This window comes from Erythrolamprus reginae, chromosome Z (genome assembly GCF_031021105.1).
Source record: "Erythrolamprus reginae isolate rEryReg1 chromosome Z, rEryReg1.hap1, whole genome shotgun sequence".
NCBI lineage: Eukaryota > Metazoa > Chordata > Lepidosauria > Squamata > Dipsadidae > Erythrolamprus > Erythrolamprus reginae.
The window spans coordinates 95,193,965-95,221,047 of NC_091963.1; positions in this window are offsets into that span (position 1 = coordinate 95,193,965).

Sequence of the window (27,083 nt, forward strand, 5' to 3'; positions counted from 1 at the left end):
AGAGTTGCCCTATTATGAGCTCACTGTTATAGACACACAGTACAGTATTTTATTTTGAAATTCTCTGAGGCAAAACAGGGTGGGGTTTTTATTTGTTTGTTTGTTTGTTTGTTTGTTTGTTTATTTATTATTTATTATTTCTGTGCCGCCCAGTCCCGAAGGGACTGCCGCTCAGACACTATACTTTTCCGCCCCCCCCCAAAAAAATTAGAGGGAACTCTGCCTTAGTTGTTCAAGTTTTGAAATAGTGTTTTTCCTCTTCCCTTTGGCACCAGTTTTTGACATATCCTTATTACCAAGTGCCCGCTATGATCACTGTTCACTGTAAGCTGCGCTCATGCGCATGCCCCCAAATACCACCACCCCATGCACCCTTTTCCACAGGCGCACGCGCTCCCCATCCCCCTGGCAGCCCGCGGGGGCGGGGAGGCACCGGCAGTAGACATGGGTGGAAGGAAAGAGAGCCGCGGCCGCCCCTGCCTCCCCACGGTGCCTCTGGCCCCCTCACGCCCCTGGCCTCACGGTGCTGCCCCCCCACCCGATCCACCCCCGCTCCGGCTTTCTCCTCCTCCACCTCCTGCCTTGGGGCGCAACTTCTCCCACGGCAGTCGCTGTAGCGGCAGTCGCTGTAGCGGCTTCTCCTCATCCGTGCTCCCAGCAAGGGGGCTGCGAGAGAGGGTTTTCTCCGTGCACTTTAGGAATGCCCTCCCTGCCCCTCTTGCAGCCCCTTTGCTGAGAGCACTTTTGTCCTGGACTTTCAGCAAGGGGGCTGCAGTAGAGGCAAGGCAGGCGTTCCCAAAGCGCTCGGAGAAAGCGCTCTCGCAGCCCCCTCGCTGACAGAGAGAGAGGGTGAGAGAAAGTAAGTGAGAAAGAGAGGGGGGAGAAAGAGCTAGCAAGAGAGAGAACAAGAGAAAGAAAGCAAGGGAGATAGAACGAAAGAGCGAGAGAAAAAGAACGCAAGAGAAAGAGAGAGAAAGAAAACAAGAGAAAGATTGAGAGAGAGAGAAAGAGAGAGAGAGAGGAACAGACAGAGCGACATAGAAAGAGGGAGAGAGAAAGTGAGAAAAAGAGAGAGAGAGCAAGAGGGGGAGAGAGAAAGAGAGAGAGAAAGAGAGAGAAATGACTCTTGATTTAAAGCATATGGTAAAAAGTACCCAAATAATAACAGAGGGGAAAACCCCAGGCATTTGTATGTGTGTGTTTGAACTGTTGAACCATTTCCAATAGCTCTCACCTGTTATTGGAAATGGTTCAAGAGTTCACACACACACATGCATGCACACACACACACACACACAAGGGGGGAGGAGACAGGGATAGAAAAAGAGAAGATAGTAATAATACTAAAAGATTTTGGTTTTGTTTTATTAATAATTTATTTTAATAAAAAAAGAAGGGAATTTTTTAAATTATTTATTTATTTATTTATTTATTTATTTATTTATTTATTTATTTATTTATTTATTTATTTATACTTCTATGCCGCACAAACCCAAAGAGACTGCCGCTCAGACACTATACTTTTCCACCCACACCGAAAAAAAATTAGAGGGAACATTGGCTATGATGCCCCCTCAAGATATGAGGCTGAGAACCATCTCCCTGAGGAAAAGCACTGGTTTCCTGAAAGTAATCTGTCAGTTTTCAAATTTGATAAGTTGATTTTTAGAAGCATGGCTGTCACATCCTAGATAAAACTTAATGGGAGGTGAAATAAAGATAGTTTAGATAGTTTTTTACATACTCTTATCAACAAATGGCTGTTATAATGCCCCCTCAGGATATGAGGCTGAGAATCGTCTCCATATTAATTTTGCATGAGTAAAATCACTGGTTTCCTGAAAGTAATCTACCTTCAGGATGCTCACTGCCAGTTTTCAAACTTGATAAGTGGATTTTTAGAAGTATGGCCGTAGCATCCTAGATAAAACTTAATGTGAGGTGAAATAAAGACAAGGAATCAATCTCTTTTCTCACAAGTTATCTTATGTTTAACAAAAATAACAGTATAATAATCAGGCCTCATTACTTTGTCATTGTTGGGACTAGCAATTTATGCTTAAATGTTTTTCTGCTGGCTAAAGAACTGGCACTTTAGCATAGTTGTCTAGCTAGAGAAGAGCATAAATGACAACATATTTTAGCATGACTTGCATGGCTTCTTTTCCATCTTCACCTCCTGTCTTTGCCTCGCTGCTAATGCTACAAGTAGGCATATGGTAGCTGGAGAAGACTTCCTTCATTCGATTGGATTTGGTCTGCGGGATCCTCTTGGCTTGCTAGAGGTTCTCCATGACTGCGTCATGGGATTGACACTACACGTTGGCACCAAGTAGTTAGATGATATGGATTGACTGGATTGATAGATGGATTGAATCTATATGCCATCAAATATTCCAGGGACTTTCATTTATGTATGAAAACAAACGGTTGAAATATCCATGGCAGTTAGCAGTTACACATTTAAAATGTGGATTGAACAATTAAGTAGTTTAAAAATCTAAAACATAGTCCTGATAATCTTGGCACATCTACCCTACTGTTTACTGAAACTTACCACTTAATGAAACAGATGAACTAATAATCAGGTTAGATACAGGAACAAAGCACAGTTTTGGTCCTGGAAAAAAAAGTATAATTGTATTCATTACTTATCTGGGGTAGTTATATACCTTGGTTTATTTCATCCAAAATTCTTCTCCACAAAAAAAAACAACAACCCAGGTCTTTTTAAACAACCCACCAAAGTGCAGGGAAACCATTAATTTTACTTATTCTAATCAGGATAGTGCAAACATGATTATTATCTTTGGTCCAAACCTTGTTTTATTTCACACTGAAGTTTTCATTTTTGATGAATCAAATTCTATAAACCTTTTCCCTGCCCAGCAGAGGAGATCTGAGGCTGACCACCTCCAGATCTTCCCTCCTCTCTTCTATCTGTTTTCTCAGGCAAAATCTCATGTATTCATAGTCTGTTCGCCCCCAGAAAAAAAGGGAATTATGACCACAAAAACCTAAAGAATAATGAAAGCTGCATTTAAGCTCTACATCTTCTGGACTTTTGCCCATAGAAACTGAGGAAAATAATGTTTCCTGATCCACATAGACAACAATAGGGGTTTTTTTGGAGGGGGGGGTCCTCCTGTGATTTGAAACAAATAGAATATAAAATATACTTGGTGCCATCTAGTGGCTATATTGAAATGTGAAAAACATCCAAGAGATCATTTGTGCTTGCAGAAGAAAAGGTAGCTCATCCTTTAAAAAAAACCCTCTCTTGTCTAAAAGAAGAAGTAGGCAGGAATCTTGCTTATTTGTCAGTCAAAGGAAATCACATTCAAGTAGAAAAGTTTACCAAGCTAGACCATACCTGAATTCATGACACATTCCCCATTAGTATGGATTTCTGTCAAGGAATGATCCACTTTCTCTATAATATTATTCGCCTGCTGCTGGATCATTTCCTTGTTATTCTCTACTTGTACTTGTAAGATGACTCTATGCTCCACAATAATGCTGCCTTTCCTAAGAGAACAGTGAAGGAAGGACAATTCCTCAGGTGTTGAAGTACCCTTTATTGGTCCATGAAGATATGCCCCAAGTCTTCTGAGAGGGGCGGCATATAAATTTAATAATAATAATAATAATAATAATAATAATAATAATAATAATAATAATAAAGGCTGTTATACCCCTTTCCTCCATCAAATGCAAAAATGAACTAGTACTTCTACCCCATTTCTATTCCATTTATTCTACACAACAGTTTTCCAAGACAGCTTAGAATAAAAGTTTCGGAGTAGGCTGAAGTTTCTCTGACAGCTTTATAACTGAGTAGGATTTCAACCCAGACCTTAAGTTCAGTTCTAACTGCTTTAACTTGAAAGAATATTTTTCACCCCCCTCAGATGTTTCCTGGAACATTTGGTTAATGAAAGTATATATAAGACATGCTCAGGCCCTGGTCAATCTGTATTGTTAAAAAAATCTGAAGAGGAATTACTGAAACCTAAAAAGAGTCTCCACAATGGGATAAAAGTTCTACCCATATTCAAGTTCACTTGATGGTTCATCATTGTAAAGAATAAATTATTCTCTCTTTAGACACCCACCTCATTTGTAAGATCTCCACATCAAAGTACCCAGGGATATCACGATAAACTACTTCCATCTGCAAGGTAGAAAAAGTAAAAGAAAGCCTTCATAAACAAAGAAACTTACGCCAGGAAAGAGACTTGAATTAGAAGCAAGCTTCCTAAAGCCTTGAGTATGTGGTTTGTGCTATGCCTTGTCTAATTCTCCAGCTGTAGAAAGCTGGAAATCCAAAAAGCGAGTTTTTGATTGGGGAGAAGAAACATTCTTGGTATGAATTAGGAGTGCTGGCCTTGGTTAAAGAGAAGTGTAAGATACATTACATTGAAATAGTGACATTGATCAGATATAGACTATTTCCTTGATCCAATCTTACCTGCTTTTTAAACTGATCCTGAATTTCCCGAGAATAGTCAGAGCTTAAGTCTTCCAGAGAGTTATTGTACTCTTTGTTAGTAACCCTCAACTGAGCTTCGACATTAATGGTCACAGATACTAAAAGAGAGGGGAAAAGATATTTATATGAACCTCAACGTTACTTCTCTGCAAAGGAATTCTAAAATGTGACAGGCAAGAGTTGAATGTGTTCCCATTCTCCAACACAGCTAATGGAACTGCCTTGGAAGTCTTTGAGTCCAACCCACTGTGCAAGTAGTAGACCCCATACTATTTCAGAAAGTCGCTATCCAGTTTCTTCTTTAAAACTTCCAGCAATGAAGCACCCACAATTTCTGAAGGTAACCTGTTCCACTGGTTAATTGTTCTCACTGTTAAGAAGTTTCTCCTTAATTCCAGGATTGTTTCTTTCCTTGATTAGTTCCATTCATTTTTTCTTGCCTTGCCTTCTGGTGCTTTGGAAAATAACTTGACCCCTGTTTCTTTGTGGCAGCCCCTCAAATACTGGAATATTGCCAGTATGTCACCCCTAGTCCTTTCTTACTCTAGATCGGGGGTCCCCAATCCCCAGTACGTGGACCTGCAGCAGGCCACAAACAAACAAACAAAGCCCCATTAGTGGGATGCAGGCAGCATGTGAAACCACACCCCCTCAGGTCGGAAGAAAACCCTGCCTCCACAGAAGCAGTTCCAAGTACTCAAAAGGTTGGGGGCCATTGCTCTAGACTTGCTATACCCAAATCCTGCAATTGGTCTTTATATCTTTTTTGTTTCCTGGGTTTAGAGTCATCTTAGTTGCTCTTCTCTGCACTTTTCCCGAAGTTTATTTTTATAATTTGGTGACCAAAACTGGATGCAGTATTTCAGATGTATTTAGTATTTACTAAGTATTTACTTAGTATTTACTAAGGTTTTATGAGCAGTGTTAATGCTTCACGATTCTATGCCTCCATATACGCAAACAAGGATTGTATTAGCTTTTTTGGCTATACACTGCTGCCTTATACTTAGGTGATCGTGCACTAGAACTCCAAGGTCTTTCTCACAGTTACTGTTTTTGAGCCAGGTGTCACTTAATCTGTACTTGTACCTTTGATTTTTCCTGCCTAAGTATAAAACCTTGCTTTTCTCTTCTTTAAATTCCATTTTGTTGGATAGGGCCCACTGTTCCAGTCTGCCAAGATCCTTTTTGATGCTGAGTTTGTCTTCTGGGGAGTTGCCTATTCCTGTTGGTTTATGTAATCTGCAAATTTGATGAGTTCCCCCATTCAATCTGGGGATCGGGACCTCTTTCGGGGTCAAATGGCCATTTCACGGGGGTCGCCTGAGACCCTGGGAAAAAACAAATTTCTCCTGGTATTAGGTATTAGGAACTAAAGCTTCTATTCTGGCATCTTGTGAGCCACCCCAAGTCTTCAGAGAGGAGCGGCATACAAATCTAATAAGTAAGTAAGTAAGTAAGTAAGTAAGTAAGTAAGTAAGTAAGTAAGTAAGTAAGTAAGTAAGTAAATCTTGGAACATATTTTTACAATCCGACCAATCAGGTGTTTACAGTGGGGGCATCTCTCTCTGACCTTCCTGCCAATCAGCTCAAAGCTCTGTTGGGAGAATTGGCGCTAGACTTATGGTTGGGGGTCACCCCAACACAAGGAACTGTATTAAGGGGTCACTGCCATAAAAAGCTTGAGAACCACTGATCTAAATCATTTATGAAGATGTTGAAGACTACTGGGCCTAAGACATAACCTACCCCCACTGCTTCCTACCTTCCATGTAGATGTAGTACAATAACCTGTTGAGTAACATTTGTCATCTTGTTACAAATCTATATAGTGGTGATGCTGTGTATTTCACCTTATTTTAGCTTACCGAGAAATAGATTTTTTTGAATGTCTTACTGAAATCTCAGTATACCATGCAGTAGTAGTATCTGCAGACCGGGGGTAGGATGGGGGTAGAGGTTCATTGTCTGAATTTGTGAGTTGGTTTCTGAAAGTTTCATTACCAGGCTAGGTAACATCTTCAGCAGAATTTAGGAGATGTCAGTGTTCTACTTAAACTCTTAGTGTGATTAATAGGTCTTGTGACAGGGAGGTCAGTCAGGTGAAGATAATTTCAGGTCAGGGTCTATGATGAGTTAGGTGGGTGTGACATCAGGTAAGGGTCTTGTATACTAAGCATGCTATGAATATACTACAAGTATACTATGTCCACTGCATTTAGCTGGTCTAATAATTTAGTCACTTGATTAAATAATGAAATAAGATTGGTTTGGCATGATCTGTTCTTAATAATCCTGTGCTGCTTCTAGTTGTAATGTTGTTTCTAGATAGATATTCACAGATCTGTGTTTTGAAACACTGCATGACCAATCATGCATTTTGAGGCAATCTCCAAACCTCACCTCCATGATTCTCCTTAGATGAAACTTTATCCAGCAAAGAACCAGGATGGAGAACTATCTATTTCTCTATGGCAGTGTTTTTCAACCAGTGTGCCGCGGCACACTAGTGTGCCATAAGACATGGTCAGGTGTGCCGTGGGGAAATTAAACATGGGTCCCCAAACTATGGCCCATGTGCCGAATACAGCCCGCAGAGGCTATTTATCTGGCCTGCCACCAGCCGCCTCCATCCAAACACAAACAATCCCCTCACAATTCCTCCAGCTATCAGCAACAGGAAGAGTGGAGGCACAGGGAACGCTCACTGACCAATCACCTTCTAGGATTCATCCCGATCACTAGTGATGAACCAATAGCAGGCCGCCTCTCATCCACACCTAGGAAGGTCCCCGCTCGGGCTGCCACGCACTTGTCATTGTTTGGCCGCGGCGAGTAGTTGAAGCTGCTACTCCTACCCATGGTCCCAATTTCTAATCCTGTTCAGGACTGGAGGTAAATGTTGGCCTCGGTTTCACACTAAATGAGTATAAATACATTTAGAAACTATATTATTAACTATATGTCTAATATGTACTGTGTTAGAGTGTCATTTTATATTATTTTGGTTGGTGGTGTGTCCCAGGATTTTGTAAATGTAAAAAATGTGCCGCGGCTCAAAAAAGGTTGAAAATCACTGCTCTATGGAGTCCCAGTTTATGTTCACTACAAAGGAGCTTCTATTATGCCACATTTCTTCCATATGCAATCTCCTTATACTAGTATGATAATATAACATATCTGGAAGCAAGAATTTGTTTTAGGCTGCCATCAGGAAAAAGTAATCACACTCTCCCTGATTGTACTTACATTCAGGGACTTGAAGGTCATCCATGAGGAACTCACACTTGGGTCCAAAGGATAAATCTTCATTACAGATGCACTTGGCCCCATCATAGATTCCACCGTTTTGACATAACTCTGGAAAAGTCCCCTTATGCAGATCTAATTTGAAAGTTACAATCAATGCAGCAATTTACATAGAAATATAATTCTCTATCACAGTATGCATATATAAAAAATAAAAAATGCAGCAGATAAATGAAGTGAGCTTACAAGCATTCATATGACTCCAAATTGCTCCTCACTCTTTCAGCCGCTAATGTGACATAAGCCAACAGGAAGGATGGGGAGGATGATCATTTTTTAAGCAATGAAGAGGAAAATGAAATCAATGAAGTAAGGTTTTTTTATTTTTTTAAAGGAAATTCTTGCCTCTTTTTTATTAGAAAAACATTCTTTTCATCATTTTTGTTGATGTTCTGAATCAGTATTGTTAGAACTCTGTCCATAACTGTTGGGTTGCCAATATATTGGCTGCAGGTTTTCAGACTGCCACAAGAGGGAGCTAGACTTTATAGCTTAATTCTTTGAGTCACCCTCTCTGTTTCTCTTTGTCTGGCTTCTCACTATTCAGCTACTGGCTGTTAGGTTAGCTCTGCAATCTCTCTGTATTGTAGTTATGTATCTCAGCTAAAATGTGTTTAGGCTTGATATTTTTGTTTGCTATTATAACAAAGGCAACTGGTAATATTTGGATTGTTATTCTGACATATTATGTGTATGACTTTAGACTGTTTATCTGAATATGTTATTTGTCAAGGTAAACTTAAATTCAAGTTAATCTTTCTGTGTGTGGCTGAGTCATGATTCACAACTAATCTCAATCTAAATGTTTCTGTGTGTGCTCAGCCTTGGTAAACAAGCATTACTCTGTTCATACATTAATAAGTACTGACCTTCCTTTCTTAAGACACTAACACTGGTATTTAAATACATACAAAGATCTTAATCATAAATGATTGTTTCCAGAAGAACATTAGAGAGGGAGTTCTGCATAACAGCTTCCTTCAAACAAAAATTGCCAATATCCGATGAAAAAACAATTCTGTGAATATGAAATAAACTGGACAAACCCATTAATGATTGGTGCTCCCTTATTCTAGAACTTGGCACAAAGCAGCCATGTCCCAAAGGAAATGTCTGTCCTCTTAATCTCCCAGAACATATGGGACCTTACTGTGGCCTTTCAGCTACTGCTGAAATATCACTCAGCTACTCCAGACAGAATCTCCAGTAGTAAGAGAGGATGTAGCAGTCACTATAGAGGGAAAGCCACAAATATCATCCCCTCAATATGTAGAATCACTTCATATAATTATGCTTCAGTCACAGACACACTTACTGTATAAGAGATTATGTCAACAATGTGATTTGATAGAAATGTAATTAATAGTAGCGTTTGTACTCCATATGTCCTAAACTGAAACTCTTCTAAAAAAAATTAGAAGATTCAGGCTGTGCTTCAGAGAAAAGATCAGTATAATTTGATAACAGGAATAAAAGAAAATAAATATAATGAATTTTGCAAAGCTTAATCTACAAATGACTAAACATATAGATCCAATGAAAACTGATACTCACCACCTGTGCTAGTTCTCACAGTAGTCTTGACAATAGTAGTTTTTATAGTGGAAACTACAAAACTGGTGATACTCTTAGCAGTAGTAGCTTTTGTAGTGGAAGGGCTGCTAGTAGTCTTGGCAGTAGTAGTTTTGGTAGTGATGCTGAATGTTGAGTTGAGTGATGATAAATCCTCATCTTCATTGCTAAGAAGGTTTCTGCTCCATGGCTTCCTTACTATCACCTTGTTGTCCATTGAATCCACGCTGTTAATCTCAACAGGTCCATCTCTCTTATGATCTCTCTGGTCTTTAGGTCCAAGGGCGTCTTCCCAAGTTCTTTCATCTTCTGATTGTATCATTTTCCCTTGCATATGCTGTACATTTTTAGGTTCATTATATTTAAGTCTATTTCTAGCATTATCCATGAAGCCATCTAAGAAGAAAGATGGAGAAAAATGAAATAGGTTTTTAATGTGATTTTTATTTGTTTGTTTGTTTATTTGAATTTATATGCTGCCTGTCTCCAAGGACTTTGAATATTTTTATTCAAAGTTTTATTTTTCTGCCTCCGATGAAAATGTCTGACTCGGCCTTTGGAAAAGTGACTTTCCTCACCTTCATTTGACTTCAAATAATGCTGGACCAAAAGGGGCAAAAAGAATATTGCTTATCTCCATTTAAAGGAAAATTGCTTAGGATTAAAACTGCAAAGAAAGCCATGTTGCACTTTTTTTTCACCATTCCCACACTTCTCACATAAGAATACTGTTTGTTTGTTTGTTTGTTTGTTTGTTTGTTTGTTTGTTTGTTTAGCGTTTACAATTCTTAATGTTATTTTGGCAATGTTGTTACAGTGGGCTCTGGAGCTTAGATCAGCAGTAATGGGCAGCCAAATTTTTACTGCCACACTGTGGGTGTGGCTTATTTTGTGGGTGTGGTTTAATGGTCATATGACTGGGTAGGAGTGGTAGGTAGGTAGGTAGGTAGGTAGGTAGGTAGATAGATAGATAGATAGATAGATAGATAGATAGATAGATAGATAGATAGATAGATAGATAGATAGATCCCGAATTCATTTAAGAAAGAAAGAAAGTAAGTAAATGGTTACGTATTGGAACAGCTTGCTGTACTAGGGTGCCTTTTATTGTGTCTTAAGATCAAATGTACTTCTCTAGAGAGATATATCTGTAATTGGGGCCCTGTTACTAAGTGTCTCCTCATTGAAACTTGAACCAACTGGTGACAAGGCAGCAATTTATGCTCTCATTTAGTTATTTTACTTATTCGTCAGATAGCTGCAGTTTGCACTGTTGCAGCTTCCACAAAGTCTTTGCCTTCAAAAACTAGCTAGAAGTTTTAGTTGGTGCAAAATTTGATGGAGCGTGCATGTGAGTACATGTTACAGGAATTTGTAGGCCCTCAATCAAAGATTTCAAACACAAGGCCCACAGGCCAGATCTGGCCCACAATGTCATTAGATCTGGCCATCAGAGCTGCTCTGGAATCAGTTAAGGATCTGTCCATGGTTCCTTGGCGGGTCCAAGCTGATCTGGCACTTATCTACAACCTTATGGCAGCAAGACAAAAACGAATGCAGTCCGTCTTAGATCCAGGGGAAGAGAGTGAGGGACCTCTTATGCCCTACCTCCTAGGCAAATGCATAGGAAGCAGCGAGTCTGGTGTCCCTGGGGATTGTCTTCTATGTCTTGCTCCACAATCTGACTGCATTCTGAGTGCTTACCTTTCACCTAGAATGCCAATACTCACCACTTCCTGTGCACATGCTCAGGGCAACCCCTTGCTGGCTCCAAGATGGCTGAGCAGGTCAGATCTAAGACTATTAATGGTTGCACGTAATTGTAGATCAGCGCTGCATCTGCACCAGCATTTCCATACATAAATTTTCAATTTAATTGAAAATTAAAGGGAGAGTAGGATAGATCTATTTCGGCCTTATTTTGACCTCATCAGCTATCCATACCCTCACTGGGACTTGAACTTGCAACCTTTGCCTTGAAAGGCAGAGAATTAACCTCTAGGCTAAAGTATCCAATCCCTTCAGCTCTGTACCAGGGAAGGATTACATATTTTTGTGTCGAATCACTCTGGTATATTGAAGGAACATAAAAGCTCCTTTTTTTGCCTCTTGGCCACTATATATATATATACATTGCCGGCTATCAATAAAATTAACTGCCTTGGAAATGGCCCTGGGTTGGGCCATTTCCAAGGCAGAAACACCAGCCTGAAAATGACGAGTGGGACCTTATCGAAACATCACCAGAAATTTCCAAATCCTACATGGGAAGAAACCTGAATATACCAAGACCGTCATACCTGTACCCTTGAAAATCTACGAATATATATATATATATTTGTGTTCGTAAATTTTCACGGGTATATGTATGTAGATTGTTCTGAGTTCGGGTTTTGCCCTGTGTAATGTTTTGCATGTCTATGCGACGTTTCGGCGAAATCACATTCACCATCATCAGGCTGAAGTTCCAATCTTTGTGTTGTTGTAAAATTTTACATTTTACAACAACACAAAGATTGGAACTTCAGCCTGATGATGGTGAATGTGATTTCGCCGAAACGTCGCATAGACATGCAAAACATTACACAGGGCAAAACCCGAACTCAGAACAATCTACATATATATATATATATATATATATATATATATATATATATATATATATATATATATATATGTCACATGTTTAAGCAGAATTTGAAAATTAAGGGAGACTAGGATAGATCTATTTCGGCCTTATTTTGGCCTCATCAGCTAGCCATACCCACTGGGACTTGAACCTGCAACCTTTGCCTTGTAAGGCAGAGAATTATCCTCTAGGCTACAGTATCCAATCCCTTCAGCTCTGTACCAGGGAAGGGTTACATTTTGTGTCGAATCACCCTGGTATATTGAAGGAACATCACAGCTCCTTTTTTGCCTCTCGGCCCAACCCAGGGCCATTTCCAAGGCAGTTAATTTTATTGATAGCCGACAATTCTATCTGTATGTGTCACATGTTTAAGCTGAATTTGAAAATTAAGGGAGACTAGGATAGATCTATTTCGGCCTTATTTTGGCCTCATCAGCTAGCCATACCCACTGGGACTTGAACCTGCAACCTTTGCCTTGTAAGGCAGAGAATTATCCTCTAGGCTACAGTATCCAATCCCTTCAGCTCTGTACCAGGGAAGGGTTACATTTTGTGTCGAATCACCCTGGTATATTGAAGGAACATCACAGCTCCTTTTTTGCCTCTCGGCCCAACCCAGGGCCATTTCCAAGGCAGTTAATTTTATTGATAGCCGACAATTCTATCTGTATGTGTCACATGTTTAAGCTGAATTTGAAAATTAACATATACACACACACACACACACACACACACACACACATATATATATACACATATATATATATGTAGATTGTTCTGAGTTCGGGTTTTGCCCTGTGTAATATTTTGCATGTCTATGCAAATATTACACAGGGCAAAACCCGAACTCAGAACAATCTACATACATATACCCGTGAAAATTTACGAAAACAAATATATATATATATATATATATATTTGTTTTCGTAGATTTTCACGGGTACAGGTATGACGGTCTTGGTATATTCGGGTTTCTTCCCGTGTAGGATTTGGAAATTTCTGGCGACGTTTCGATGAGGTCTCACTCATCATCTTCAGGCTGGTGTTTCTGTCCTTTTTCTCAGGCGAAGACTGCGAGACCTGAGCTGCATTCCTTCTATAAATACTGGTGGCTGGGTGTGGTTTGATGGCTCAGTAATTGCCTGCTGTGTAGAAACTTCCTGGTGAGTCAGAGGGGTAACAATTGGGGTCGTTGATGTAGCTGAGGTATGCTGGTTAGTTAATGGTTGTAGATTAGGCGTGATGTCCTGTGTAGTTAGAACTTGTAGGCTGCTTGATTGCTTTACAATGTGTGTCCTGAGTCTGGTTTCTGTGGCTGGGATATGTTTGAGGGCTGGTTTCCAGATGTCTGGTAAGCGAGAGGTATCATCCCGCTTGTTCATATTTTGGGGATGTTTTTCTATCTCGATCGCTTCCATGATAATCATGGAAGCGATAATCATGGAAGCGATCGAGATAGAAAAACATCCCCAAAATATGAACAAGCGGGATGATACCTCTCGCTTACCAGACATCTGGAAACCAGCCCTCAAACATATCCCAGCCACAGAAACCAGACTCAGGACACACATTGTAAAGCAATCAAGCAGCCTACAAGTTCTAACTACACAGGACATCACGCCTAATCTACAACCATTAACTAACCAGCATACCTCAGCTACATCAACGACCCCAATTGTTACCCCTCTGACTCACCAGGAAGTTTCTACACAGCAGGCAATTACTGAGCCATCAAACCACACCCAGCCACCAGTATTTATAGAAGGAATGCAGCTCAGGTCTCGCAGTCTTCGCCTGAGAAAAAGGACAGAAACACCAGCCTGAAGATGATGAGTGAGACCTCATCGAAACGTCGCCAGAAATTTCCAAATCCTACACGGGAAGAAACCCGAATATACCAAGACCGTCATATATATATATATATATATATATATATATATATATAGTGTTTATATTGATTTTTCAAATTTTACATATCAAAACATTTCTTTTAAGCAGATCTACAACCTTTTATATACATTGTTATATTTATACAATTTATAAAATTTACAGTATGAATTGTATAAATTGTACAATTTTGATTATATTTGATGCAATATAACTTAGACTTATATACCACTTCACAATGCTTTTCAGCCCTCTCTAAGTGGTTTACAGAGTCAATATATTGCCCCCAATTGCTCATTTTACCAACCTCAGAAGGATGGAAGACTGAGTCAATCTTGAGCTGGTGAAAATTGAATTGCTGGCAGTCAGCAGAATTAGCCTGCAATACTGTATTCTAACTACTGTGCCACCACAGCTCTCTATATCATGTAAATTTATTTGTTTGATTATTTGTTGGAATAATATATAGAATAATTCCATACATATATCAATTTTATATGTGATTTTTTAATTTGGAAAGTATTGCAAATAAAAGACTCATTAATAACTCCATATAAAGTTTTGGTTATATATAACAATGTCTTATTTAATTACCAAGACATAACCTAGTAGCTTTTTCAGTCACTAACTCACATACAGAATCAGAATATTACTACATGTATTTGTATTTCCCCCATTGCCATGCATCTCACTTTGGAAGATGCATCATTTACACAGAGATTTTTTTTCTTTCAGAACCATCCACCATATATCTCAAAGGTTATTTACAGCCCGAACTCTACTCACCTGTTTCTGCACAAATGAATAGAAAGAAGAGGAGAAATAACACCTTTCTCATCTTGAAAGTTTGTGAGACAATCCAAATTAGGGCTACTAGAGTAGAATCAAACCACTGCAAAGACTGCAGTCTGTTTCTTGAAGTAAATGAGTTAGAACTGAGGACCTTGAACCCTTGAAAAATGGCACACATAAACACACACACTACACACATGTTATCTTTCATATCCTGATAAGCCAAACTGCAGTAGCTACAATTTTCATCTTAATTACAGATTAATTTTGTTTGTTTCCATCTGAAGGCGGTCCTGGAGACAGTCTGGTCCGTTAATTTACTGAAAGATTGGATAATTTTAAAAAACCGAATATATTAACTCTTGAAGGTTTTGACCTTAAAACAGGGTAGCATACTTTCTTAACAGCAGACACTCATAAAATATCAATCAGTCTACGGAGAGAGGTGGCATACAAAACCAATAAATAGATAGATAGGTAGATAGATAGATAGATAGATAGATAGATAGATAGATAGATAGATAGATAGATAGATAAACAAACAAACAAACAAACAAACAAATAAATTTTAAACAACATTATATGTGAAAGGCACTTGGCAGCATATAAAAAGACATCACTACTTTTCTATCCCAAAATGGATATCCCCAATGGAAGTGATTATTTACCTGAATGCCCTTTCCCCAGATAAAATAATAACATATAAATAGTGTTGGGCAAACCGAACTTGCAAAGTTTGGGTTCTCTCGAACACTGTGAAGCGCCGCCGCCAGGGAGGAGAGTGGGGAATCCCATTGTGGGATTCCCCACCTCCTTTTGCTTGCGGTGCTGCAAGCAAAAGGAGGTGGGAAATCCCACAATGGGATTCCGGGGGCAGGGCTTTGACGTCATGGAGACTCCTTCCTGGCTGGCCGAAACGGGGAGGAAGGAGTCTCCGTGACATCAAAGCCCCGCCCCTGGAATCCCATTGTGGGATTCCCCACCTCCTTTTGCTTGCAGTGCTGTTGTGGCATCCTTTTCCATAAAAATAAAAGGAAGCAAAAGGAGATGGGGAATTCCCCACCTCCTTGTTTATTTTTAATGAAAAGGATGCCGCAGCAGCACTGCCGCTGTTTGGGTTCAGGTTCAGCAAACTCACCCGAAATTCACGGCAAAGTTCGGGTGAGTTCGCCGAACCCAAACTTCGTTGGGTTCACCCAACACTCCATATGAGCAATTCTTAGATAACAATAACGACCTAATCCCTAAGCAGAAGCTTTTGGAAAAAGGAATCAAACTTGACTGGCCACAATACATACAAATTAAGTCAAAATACAATGAACTTGCTTGACAAGATCATCTTAGGACCAGAAAAGAAAACAATATCTAAAAGATATAATTTCCTCTTACAACACAATACAGTAGAAGGAGTAGTCAGAGGGTCAATGGTAGCATGGGGCCAAAATTTTGACTATGCAATCAACTTAAACAAATGGGGAAAATCTGGACTTTAAACTATAAAGTAACTATGGCGATTTCGTACAAAGAAAACCGATATAAAATGTTTTATAGGTGGCATTTGCCACCTGCCAGACTTGCTAAAATGTACCCAAATATGTCACCCCTATGTTGGAAATGTGGAAAGAAACCTGGAACCTATTACCATATTTGGTGGACCTGTGAGATTACAAAAAAAATATTGGCAAAAAAAATAAACATTTGTTAGACCAGATCACATCCCACACTGTTCAAATTAAACCTGAGTTATTTTTACTAGGAATTGTTAGACAAAATATTAAAAAAAGAAGATTGCTACATTATACTTCATATTCTCAGTGCCACAAGAATTTTATATGGCAAATTTTGGAAACAAGAAAAGAGCCCAACTACCTTAAACCTTTTAATCAAAATTATGGAATGTGCTGAACGGTCAAAATTAACAATGGAATTGCAAAACAGGGATGAGTCAGATTTCTACAGGGCCGGGGACAAATGGTACTATTGGTTAAGACAAAGAAAATACCTAAAAATCTTCAAAAAAGAAGACTGTCCAATAACAACATCACTTAAAGACAACAACGTATGAAGTAACTTACATCACTATATTTAGATTAGATTAGATTTATTGGATTTATATGCCGCCCCTCTCCGAATAATCGGGGCGGCTCACAACAAGATAAAAACAATACATAATAACAAATCCAATACCCACCAATCCAATTACAATTTTAAGCTAAAAATTCATTTAAAAAACCCCCAGAATATTAAAAAACACGCATACAATCAATCTAACACCATTTATGTATAACTTACATAAGACATTGATCGATACAACTCATAGACATCCAACAAATTGTATGAACAAACCCTTAAAATACTGACTAATTAGACAAACTATATACAGTACAATTTAAAGTGTTGGTAATTACCTATAAAGCCCTTCATGGCATCAGACCAGAATACCTATGGGTCTGCCTTCTGCGGTCTTCTGATTTTTCCCGCGTCTCACGGCAGTTTAAAAATGTCCTGATTTTGGAGCTGGTTTCCCCCCCCCCCCAGTCCCAAAGCCTGGCAAAGTTTGCAAAAAGTTTGGAGCAAACATGTGCACAGCCCTTCCAGGCGGCCTCTCCTACTGCTGCAGCGCCCTGCCCAGCTGGAGCTTCCCTGGTGGTGGCAGCAGGTGAGCTTTGCAGCTTTCGGGCAGCAGGAAGGGCTTGGGCCCGAGGTGGGCCTGCAGGGGGATCAGGGCCAGACAGCAAAGGCGGCAGCACCAAGCAGGGATCGAAGTTGGAGCAGGGGGGCGCTGGCAGAAGCAGCACCAGGCAATAGCTGCAGGGCAGTGGCGTGGCGGTCAGCTGCGAGCAGGAGCTCCAGGGTGGAGGCACCAATAGCAGCGGCTGGACATGTTGTTTGATGCCGAGGCTGCTGACACTGACTCCCCACTCCAATGGGGTCCCTCTTTCCCAATCTGGTCACTTTAGCCATAGGTTCACCATCACTGATTTAGAAAGTCATAAATATTTTTTTTCTTTTTTGGAAAGGGAGAATAGATAAAGGAGTTATACAATACAGGTTTGCAAATTGGAGAGGGGAGATACTCTGGAAAGGTTCAAGAGGGTGAAAGAAGAAGTAGAAAGGGAGGAAGAAAAGGAGAAAGAGGTAGAGGAGGAGTAATGAAAGAAAGAGGGGAGCTTGAGAGAGAATGATGGAAAAAATAGACTGGGGGCGGCAAAGAAAGAAGAGAAGGGAATTATAGTATACCAGTCTGCAAACGTGAGAGAGAGATACACTGGAAAGATTTAAAAGGGTGGACATAGAAAGAGAAGAAGAGAAGGAGAGAGAGGTAAAGGAGGAGTGAAGGTGCAAGTAGATAGGAGGAGGAGTTGATGAAAAACAGAGGAGAGTTTGAGAGAGAAGGATGGGGGGGACAAAACAAGAAGGAAATTTTTGATTAAATGATAAGAAATATGTTTTTGTATATGATTTCTGTACTATTAGATATTATATATATATATATATATATATATATATATATATATATATATATATATATATATATATATATATTTGTTTGTTTTCGTAAATTTTCACGGGTATATGTATGTAGATTGTTCTGAGTTCGGGTTTTGCCCTGTGTAATATTTTGCATGTTTATGCGACGTTTCGGTGAAATCACATTCACCATCATCAGGCTGAAGTTTCCAAGCTTCGTGCTGTTGTGGGGGTGGAGATTTGGTTTGAATGTAGCAAATAGATTGGGTGATTATGTTTCAGTGATCTGATTGGTTGGTGTAATCATAATTATTAGAAGGATTGACATGGTGATTTTTATGAAGTGTTTTTTGTTTAAGGCTGGTTTCCAAATTTCAAAATTCCAAATTCATAATTATTAGAAGGATTGACATGGTGATTTTTATGAAGTGTTTTTTGTTTAAGGCTGGTTTCCAAATTTCAAAATTCCAAAATCATAATTATTAGAAGGATTGACATGGTGATTTTTATGAAGTGTTTTTTTTGTTTAAGGCTGGTTTCCAAATTTCTGGTAGGCGGGACGTGTCATCTCTTTTATTTATGCAAAGGGGTCTCCTCTCAATTTCTATGGCTTCTAGAGCAATTCTTCTATATTCTCTGTTTTGTGAAGTAATTTAGTTTTTTCAAAGTCAATTTCGTGACCTGTTTTTTTAATGTGCTGGACAAGGGAGGAAGTCTTTTCTTCTTTTTTAACTGCATTCACATGTTCTGCAAGGCGTGCACTTACTCTTCAGTTGGTTTGACCAATGTATGTGGCTGCACATGTTTTGCAAGGGATTTCATAGATTCCTTGGTATTCCAATTGGATTTTATCTTTGGGGCTCCTTAGGATATTAGATATCTTTTGGTTGGTGCAAAATGAAGTTTTGATGTTATGTTTGTGCAGAATTTTACTAATTTTGTCTGTGGTGCCCTTGATGTAAGGGAGGATGGTGGTACCATTGTCCTGTTCTTGATCTTGTTTTTTGGGGGGTGTCTCTTTTTTGATTAGGTTTGTGATTGTTTTCTCTTCGAATCCATTAGAAATTAATACATCTTTGAGTTTGTTCAATTCAGTTTTTAAGTGCTCATGGTCAGCTAAGCGTTTGGTTCTGGTGATGAGAGTTTTGGCCACTGAGGTGATTTGTGCGGGGTGGTGGTGTGAGTGTGCATTTAGATAACGGTTGGTATGGGTTTTCTTTTGGTAGATAGTGTGTCCTAGGCTGCCATTGGATTTTTTATAGACCAGTACATCTAGAAAGGGAAGTTGATCATTGATTTCTGTTTCCATAGTAAACTGTATTTTGGGGTGTAGGCTGTTAAGATGTGTGAGGAAATTGTCTAGTTTTTCCTTACCATGTGGCCAAATTACAAAGGTATCATCAACATATCTCAGCCAAAGTTTAGGTTTGTATTTGGATTGCTCTAATGCATTATTTTCGAAATATTCCATATAGAGGTTGGCGATGACCGGTGAGAGAGGTGATCCCATGGGGGCTCCCTCTATCTGTTTATATCTTTGTTCATTATAGATGAAGTATGTATTGGTCAGGCAGTGGTTGGTAAGGTCTAGGATATATTTGGGGGGTTTGTGTTTGTCCTGGATAGCTGTCAAGGCTTTATCTAAATGCACACTCACACCACCACCCCGCACAAATCACCTCAGTGGCCAAAACTCTCATCACCAGAACCAAACGCTTAGCTGACCATGAGCACTTAAAAACTGAATTGAACAAACTCAAAGATGTATTAATTTCTAATGGATTCGAAGAGAAAACAATCACAAACCTAATCAAAAAAGAGACACCCCCCAAAAAACAAGATCAAGAACAGGACAATGGTACCACCATCCTCCCTTACATCAAGGGCACCACAGACAAAATTAGTAAAATTCTGCACAAACATAACATCAAAACTTCATTTTGCACCAACCAAAAGATATCTAATATCCTAAGGAGCCCCAAAGATAAAATCCAATTGGAATACCAAGGAATCTATGAAATCCCTTGCAAAACATGTGCAGCCACATACATTGGTCAAACCAACCGAAGAGTAAGTGCACGCCTTGCAGAACATGTGAATGCAGTTAAAAAAGAAGAAAAGACTTCCTCCCTTGTCCAGCACATTAAAAAAACAGGTCACGAAATTGACTTTGAAAAAACTAAATTACTTCACAAAACAGAGAATATAGAAGAATTGCTCTAGAAGCCATAGAAATTGAGAGGAGACCCCTTTGCATAAATAAAAGAGATGACACGTCCCGCCTACCAGAAATTTGGAAACCAGCCTTAAACAAAAAAAACACTTCATAAAAATCACCATGTCAATCCTTCTAATAATTATGATTTTGGAATTTTGAAATTTGGAAACCAGCCTTAAACAAAAAACACTTCATAAAAATCACCATGTCAATCCTTCTAATAATTATGAATTTGGAATTTTGACATTTGGAAACCAGCCTTAAACAAAAAACACTTCATAAAAATCACCATGTCAATCCTTCTAATAATTATGATTACACCAACCAATCAGATCACTGAAACATAATCACCCAATCTATTTGCTACATTCAAACCAAATCTCCACCCCCACACTATATACTAGGAAGAAATGACAGTTGCAAACATTCCATTTTACAACAGCACGAAGCTTGGAAACTTCAGCCTGATGATGGTGAATGTGATTTGACCGAAACGTCGCATAAACATGCAAAATATTACACAGGGCAAAACCCGAACTCAGAACAATCTACATACATACATACATACATACATACATACATACATACATACATACATATATATATATATATATATATATGTTTTCGTATATTTTCACAGGTATATGTATGTAGATTGTTCTGAGTTCGGGTTTTCTGAGTTCCATATTTACAGCAACACGAAGCTTAAAACTTCAGCCTGATGATGGTGAATGTGATTTCACCGAAACGTCTCATAGACATGCAAAATATTACACAGGGCAAAACCCGAACTCAGAACAATCTACATATATATATATATATATATATATATATATATATATATATATATATATATATATATATATATATATAATATGTCACATGTTTTTGCTGAATTTGAAAATTAAGGGAGACTAGGATAGATCTATTTTGGCCTTGTTTTGGCCTCATCAGCTAGCCATATCCTCACTGGAACTTGCAACTGCATACTGATGATACGAGTCCCAAACTGATGGATGACCTCTCCTAGTAATTTCTCTCTTTTTTATTAATTTTATTTTTTTCTCCACCATACACAAATGGTGAATATATTTATATTTATATTTATATTTATATTTATATTTATATTTATATTTATATTTATATTTATATTTATATTTATATTTATATTTATATTTATATTTACATTTACATTTACATTTACATTTACATTTACATTTACATTTATATTTATATTTACATTTGTGTATGGTGGAGAAAAAAAATAAAATTAATAAAATTAAAATTAAAATTAAGATAAATTGCTAGGAGAGGTCATCCATCAGTTTGGGACTGGCATCATCAGCATGCAGATGAGAGTCAACTGTGTATCTTGACTCTGTGCCAGCCAAATGATGCCATCAACTTTCTGCCTCAGAGTCTAAAAAGCTATGCAGATCTGGATGGGGAGCGTGGGGTATGCCCAGTGTGCCCATGTGCCATCATTGTTCAATCACAGATTACCTGTGAGTTTCCGGCCAAAACTAAAGGTGCTGGTTATCCCATATAGAATCCTTGTCTGTCAACCATAGTATCTATATGTCTAATAGGATTGAGCAGAAGTGGTGTGCTTCAGCCACATTAATCAAACAGAGCCTTCTCTGTGTGGCATCTGACTTTGGATTCCTCCCTCTATGAAAGATCCCTCAAGCTCCCACTCTGGTGGCCTTCCAGGAGTCATTAAAAATTGTTGTTCTCCCAGACTTTGAGGTACTGAGCTTGGTGTTTACATTTTCTGTTATAAGGAATATGTTCGTATAAACTTTACAGAGTTGTTTTTGAGTTGGGCAGCCTCTAAATCTCATAAATAAAATACTCTGGAATAATGCATTTCTTTGATATGGGTCAAAATATTAGATCTGAAAATTAGTCAATCATTTGTACCATGAAGACTGAGCACATGTTGTGTCATGCGTGGATGAGAACCTAGGATGAAAATTCAGGAAGCTTGCCTTGCTTATCTTTAGGAACAGCAATAAAAACTGTATACTTTGAACCTCAATTTCTATACCTCAGATACAGCACAATATTTAGCTCTGTTCTGCATCTCAAGTTGCGTCATAAAACATAATGATAATGACTAATTGATAAACAAGGTGAGGTTGTTGGTAAAAAGGGTGTGCCTAGAGAATACACTATGAGGCATCATGTCTGATTGCTGCCATCATTTCCAGATACATTTGCTTTTTCAATGTGAAACATGGTTATAAACTCAACCTCAACAAGATGGAGTGGCTGTGGATTTTGCCTCCCAAGGACAATGCCATCTGTCCGTCCATTACCCTGGGAGGGAATTATTGACCTCCTCAGAGAGGGTCCGCAACTTGTGCGTCCTCCTCGATCCACAGCTGACATTAGAACACCATCTTTCGGCTGTGGCAAGGGGGGCATTTGCCCAGGTTTGCCTGGTGCACCAGTTGCGGACCTATTTGGACCGGGAGTCACTGCTCACAGTCACTCATGCCCTCATCACCTCGAGGCTCGACTACTGTAATGCTCTCTACATGGGGCTACCTTTGAAAAATGTTTGGAAACTCCAGATAATGCAGAACGCAGCTGAGAGAGCAATCATGAGCTTCCCTTAATCTGCCCATGTTACATCAACACTCCGCAGCCTGCACTGGCTGCCGATCAGTTTCCGGTCACAATTCAAAGTGTTGGTTATGACCTGTAAAGCCCTACATGGCATTGGACCAGAATAGCTTCAAGACCGCCTTCTGCCGCACGAATCCCAGCGATCAATTAGGTCCCACAAAGTTGGCCTTCTGCGGGTTCCGTCGACAAAACAATGTCATTTGGCAGGACCCAAGGAAAGAGCCTTCTGTGTGGTGGCCCCGACCCTCTGGAATCAGCTCCCCCAGAGATTAGGACTGCCCCCACCCTCCTTGCCTTTCGTAAACGTCTTAAAAACCCACCTATGTCACCAGGCATGGGAAAATTGATTCCCCCGGCTGTCCCATTTTATGCATGGTTTGTTGAGTTGCGTGATTGTTTTTAATAAGGGTTTCTTAATGTGTTTTGTTTTTAAATATTGGATTTTTAAACTGTATTGCTTGTTGGAAGCCGCTCCGGTGCGGCAAAGAAATCAAATAGATAGATAAGATAGATAGATAGATAGATAGATAGATAGATAGATAGATAGATAGATAGATAGATAGATAGATAAATATTGCTCCTTGCCTCTCTTTGCTCTCTTTGAGGAACAGTTATAAAACTTATAATACCTAGATATTCAATAACAGAAGAAATTCAGCACAGGCCAAACATTTCCTGTAAACCTTGGATTACCGTATTCCTTAGATGTAGATAATTGATTACTAATTATAGCAATGATAATAACAGTCAGGCTGGAAATTTTGGAATTTATTCCAATTTATCTGAATGTTTCTGTGTCAGGAAGGCTGTCTTGAGCAACTACATATAGTTTTTAGTTACAGTAGAAAATTCAGGAAAGTTTGAAGTTGTGATAGGTAGTCAGTCTAATCCTGTTTGTTCTAAATCTCTGCTGTCATAACCCTGCTATTCACTATACGGTGTTGAAAGTAAAGGAAGCATAAGGTCAAGAAAAAGAAATACTAATAATTAAGAGAAATGTCTGTGACAGAGCATGTAAAAAAACATAAAAGAAGGCCAGAAAAGCATTAGAGCTAATGAAAGGCTGATCAAGTTGTGTCAGCCCTTTGAGGAAGCAAGATTTTTAAAAAAAACCAAGGCCATATAAGTCAGCACTAACTTTATGGTAGTAACTATTCTAAGATAATCTTGCAAGATCAAACGTACTTCCCTCTTCCTTCCCCTTATTTCTATGTGGGTAGGGTGGAGCCTCTGTGGAATGTTTTCTCTAATTTCTTGGAAAAGATTCAAGCCTCACTTATTTAACTAATGCCTTTGGTAGCAGCTCTTCCTCCTGTCTTGTAGACTGTGCAGGTTGCCATTAACATAAAGCAAGAGTTGCCTTTTCATATCTTATTAGATAGTGTTATATCATACAACTGAAAACAGAAAAATAACGGCTATATGTAGTTGCAGATTTGCATAGCTGCTGCTGATTGGCTAATTTAGTAGCGGGGGAAATAAACTGCTGTCAGTGGCTGGCTTGGTAATGGGGAAGCCCTTAAAAGCGGCTTTCCTGCAGCCTGCCAGCAGTTCATATTGCAATCCAGTTAGGAGACATGAAAGTGCTGAACTGTTCCTGTGCCCCACTCCTTCTTTCCCGTGCCAATCCAACACTGGTAATTGTTCTGCCAGCTTTTGGCACGAGCCTCCAATTAAATGCAAAAGTAGCCAAAACAGACACACACACAAGAAAAATCAACAATACTTTCTTTATCCACAGAAAGATAGAAGCAAAACCCTCTTTTTGTAGTCAAAGGGCTCACTTGTAAAACAAACAGACTTGAAGGCAGTGAAATAACAAAACAAAAAAAACCCCTCAAAGCAATTAACCAGTAGCTGTGAAGTCGTCACAGCTACTCTCCTTCAGACTTTGTTTAACTCACACGGTTAACTATGATTTAGATTCAGAGTCCAGATATCAAAGCACAGGGTCCTTGGAGAATCCGAAAAGTCAAGGCAAATCCACAATCACGAACAGATAATCTTCCACACTGAGAGGCCAGCACGCTGCCCATTTAACAGCAGCCCTAATTAGTTGAACCACACTCAACCCCATATGAACTCTCTTATCTCTTGTAATACCTACGTAGCTGCTCTTTCCTATTCAAGGCTCTTAGTCTACATACGTCAATAAATGTTTCTTCATCAGAGTCCAGTGAAGATAAAGAGGATGATGCATTGCTTCCTAATGGGCTGCCTGCCAGGCCCCCCCTGAGGGTCTGGGAGGATTCACCCACATCCACCCCCACAGTCCTTGGGATAGGAGATGGCCCAGAGCCAACCACAACAGTAATGAAGATGGTTGAAGACAGGACAAAGCACCTGGTGGCATCCCGCCCATCTTAGAAGCAAACATCGCCCTGTTTCAGCCAAACGTGAAGGTGGCTACCCTCACCTTTCCCATCCAGCAATCTCCTCTAATCATTGCCTAATTTTCTCCCAATAGTTTCTTGCTTTGTGGTATTCCCACCACATATGATAATAAGTTCCAATTGTTTTTGGGCATTTCCAACATACAGTAGTACCTCTACTAAAGAACCTGTGGCCAGGTTCCTAAGTAGAAAAATTTGTAAGTAGAAGCAATTTTTCCCATATGACTCAATGTAAAAGCAAATGCAAACCCATTAGGAAAAAAAATGAAAGCTTGGAATTTGGGTGGGAGGAGGAGAGGGGAAGAAGAGGAGGAGGATAGTCGCTGCCAAAGGAAGAAGGTGAGGTGAGGTGAATCAAAAATATCCAAAACTTTAAGGCTTAAAAAAAAGAGTGACTTTCTGTGAGGAGACGAGGAGGAGCACACACCTCCCACAAACCCAGCGTGAGGCTGCCTCCTATACAGGTGGGCGAGAGGGGGGAACCTCCCATTCCTTTGACTGAAAGGCAGCTGCTGTTCCTGCTATCTGCTTTCTCTTCCTTCCCATGCTGAATGGCTCACTCACTCACTTTGTAGACAGCACTTTTCCTCCACTGTGGTGACTCTTTGGTTTGGCTGAAAGCAAGTTGATCTGGCCAGGGCAAAGCGCCTCCTTTTGCCTTTCTGCGCCGAGGTGCTTTGGGAGGCAACCTCACGATGGCTGTATGGGAGGAAGCACAAGGGAGTCACCACAGTGAGGTGGTTTATTCCCTCTCCAAGCGCCCAGAGAAAGGAAAATGCTTCGTTTACTCTGGGCTGACCAGAACAAAGGGAGCGTTTCCTTTCTCTTGCCGCTGGCAGAAGTTTATTTCCTCTCCAAGTGCCCAGAGAAGGGAAAATGCTTCATTTGCTCTGGACTGCCAAAGCCTCCTTAAGCGCCACCGAAAGGCTCCTCTGGCAGCCCAGAAAAGACCGAGATGGCCGGAATTAAAGGGGGAATGACACGAAACTGGCCTGGCCTTCATGCCACTCTCAAATTTCCTGGGAAATTTTTCTGGACTCAGGTTTTTAAGTAGAAAATGGTTCTTAAGAAGAGGCAAAAAAATATTGAACACCCGATCAATGTTCCCTCTAATTTTTTTTCAGTGTGGGCGGAAAAGTATAGTGTCTGAGCGGCAGTCCCCTTGGGACTGGGTGCCATAGAAGTATAAATAAATAAATAAATAAATAAATAAATAATCCCTTCTTTTTTATTAAAATAAATTAATATTTTTTAAAAAATATATCCATTACTATTAAAACTAAAACAACCAGCAAAACCAAAAACATAACTATTAATAAAAACAGGTGAGGGCTGGGTTTCTTTTTCTCTGTTATTATTTAAGTGCTTTTACCATATGCTTTAAATCAAGAGTCACTTCTCTGTTTCTCTCTCTTTCCTGTCATTCTCTGCCTCAATCATTTTCTCATTTCTCTTTTTTTCTCCCCTTTTTTCTATCATTTATCTCTCTCTCTCTCTCTTCCTTTCACTCTTCTCTCTCTCTCTTGCTTTCTCTGTCTCTCTCTCTTGCTTTCTTCCTCTCTCTCTCTCCCTCTCACTCTCTTTCTTCCTCTCTCATCTCTCTCTCTTTCTTGCTCTCTCTTTCTCTCTCTCTCTCTCTCTCCCTCTCCCTCTTGCTCTCTCTCTTTTTCTCGCTTTCTCTCT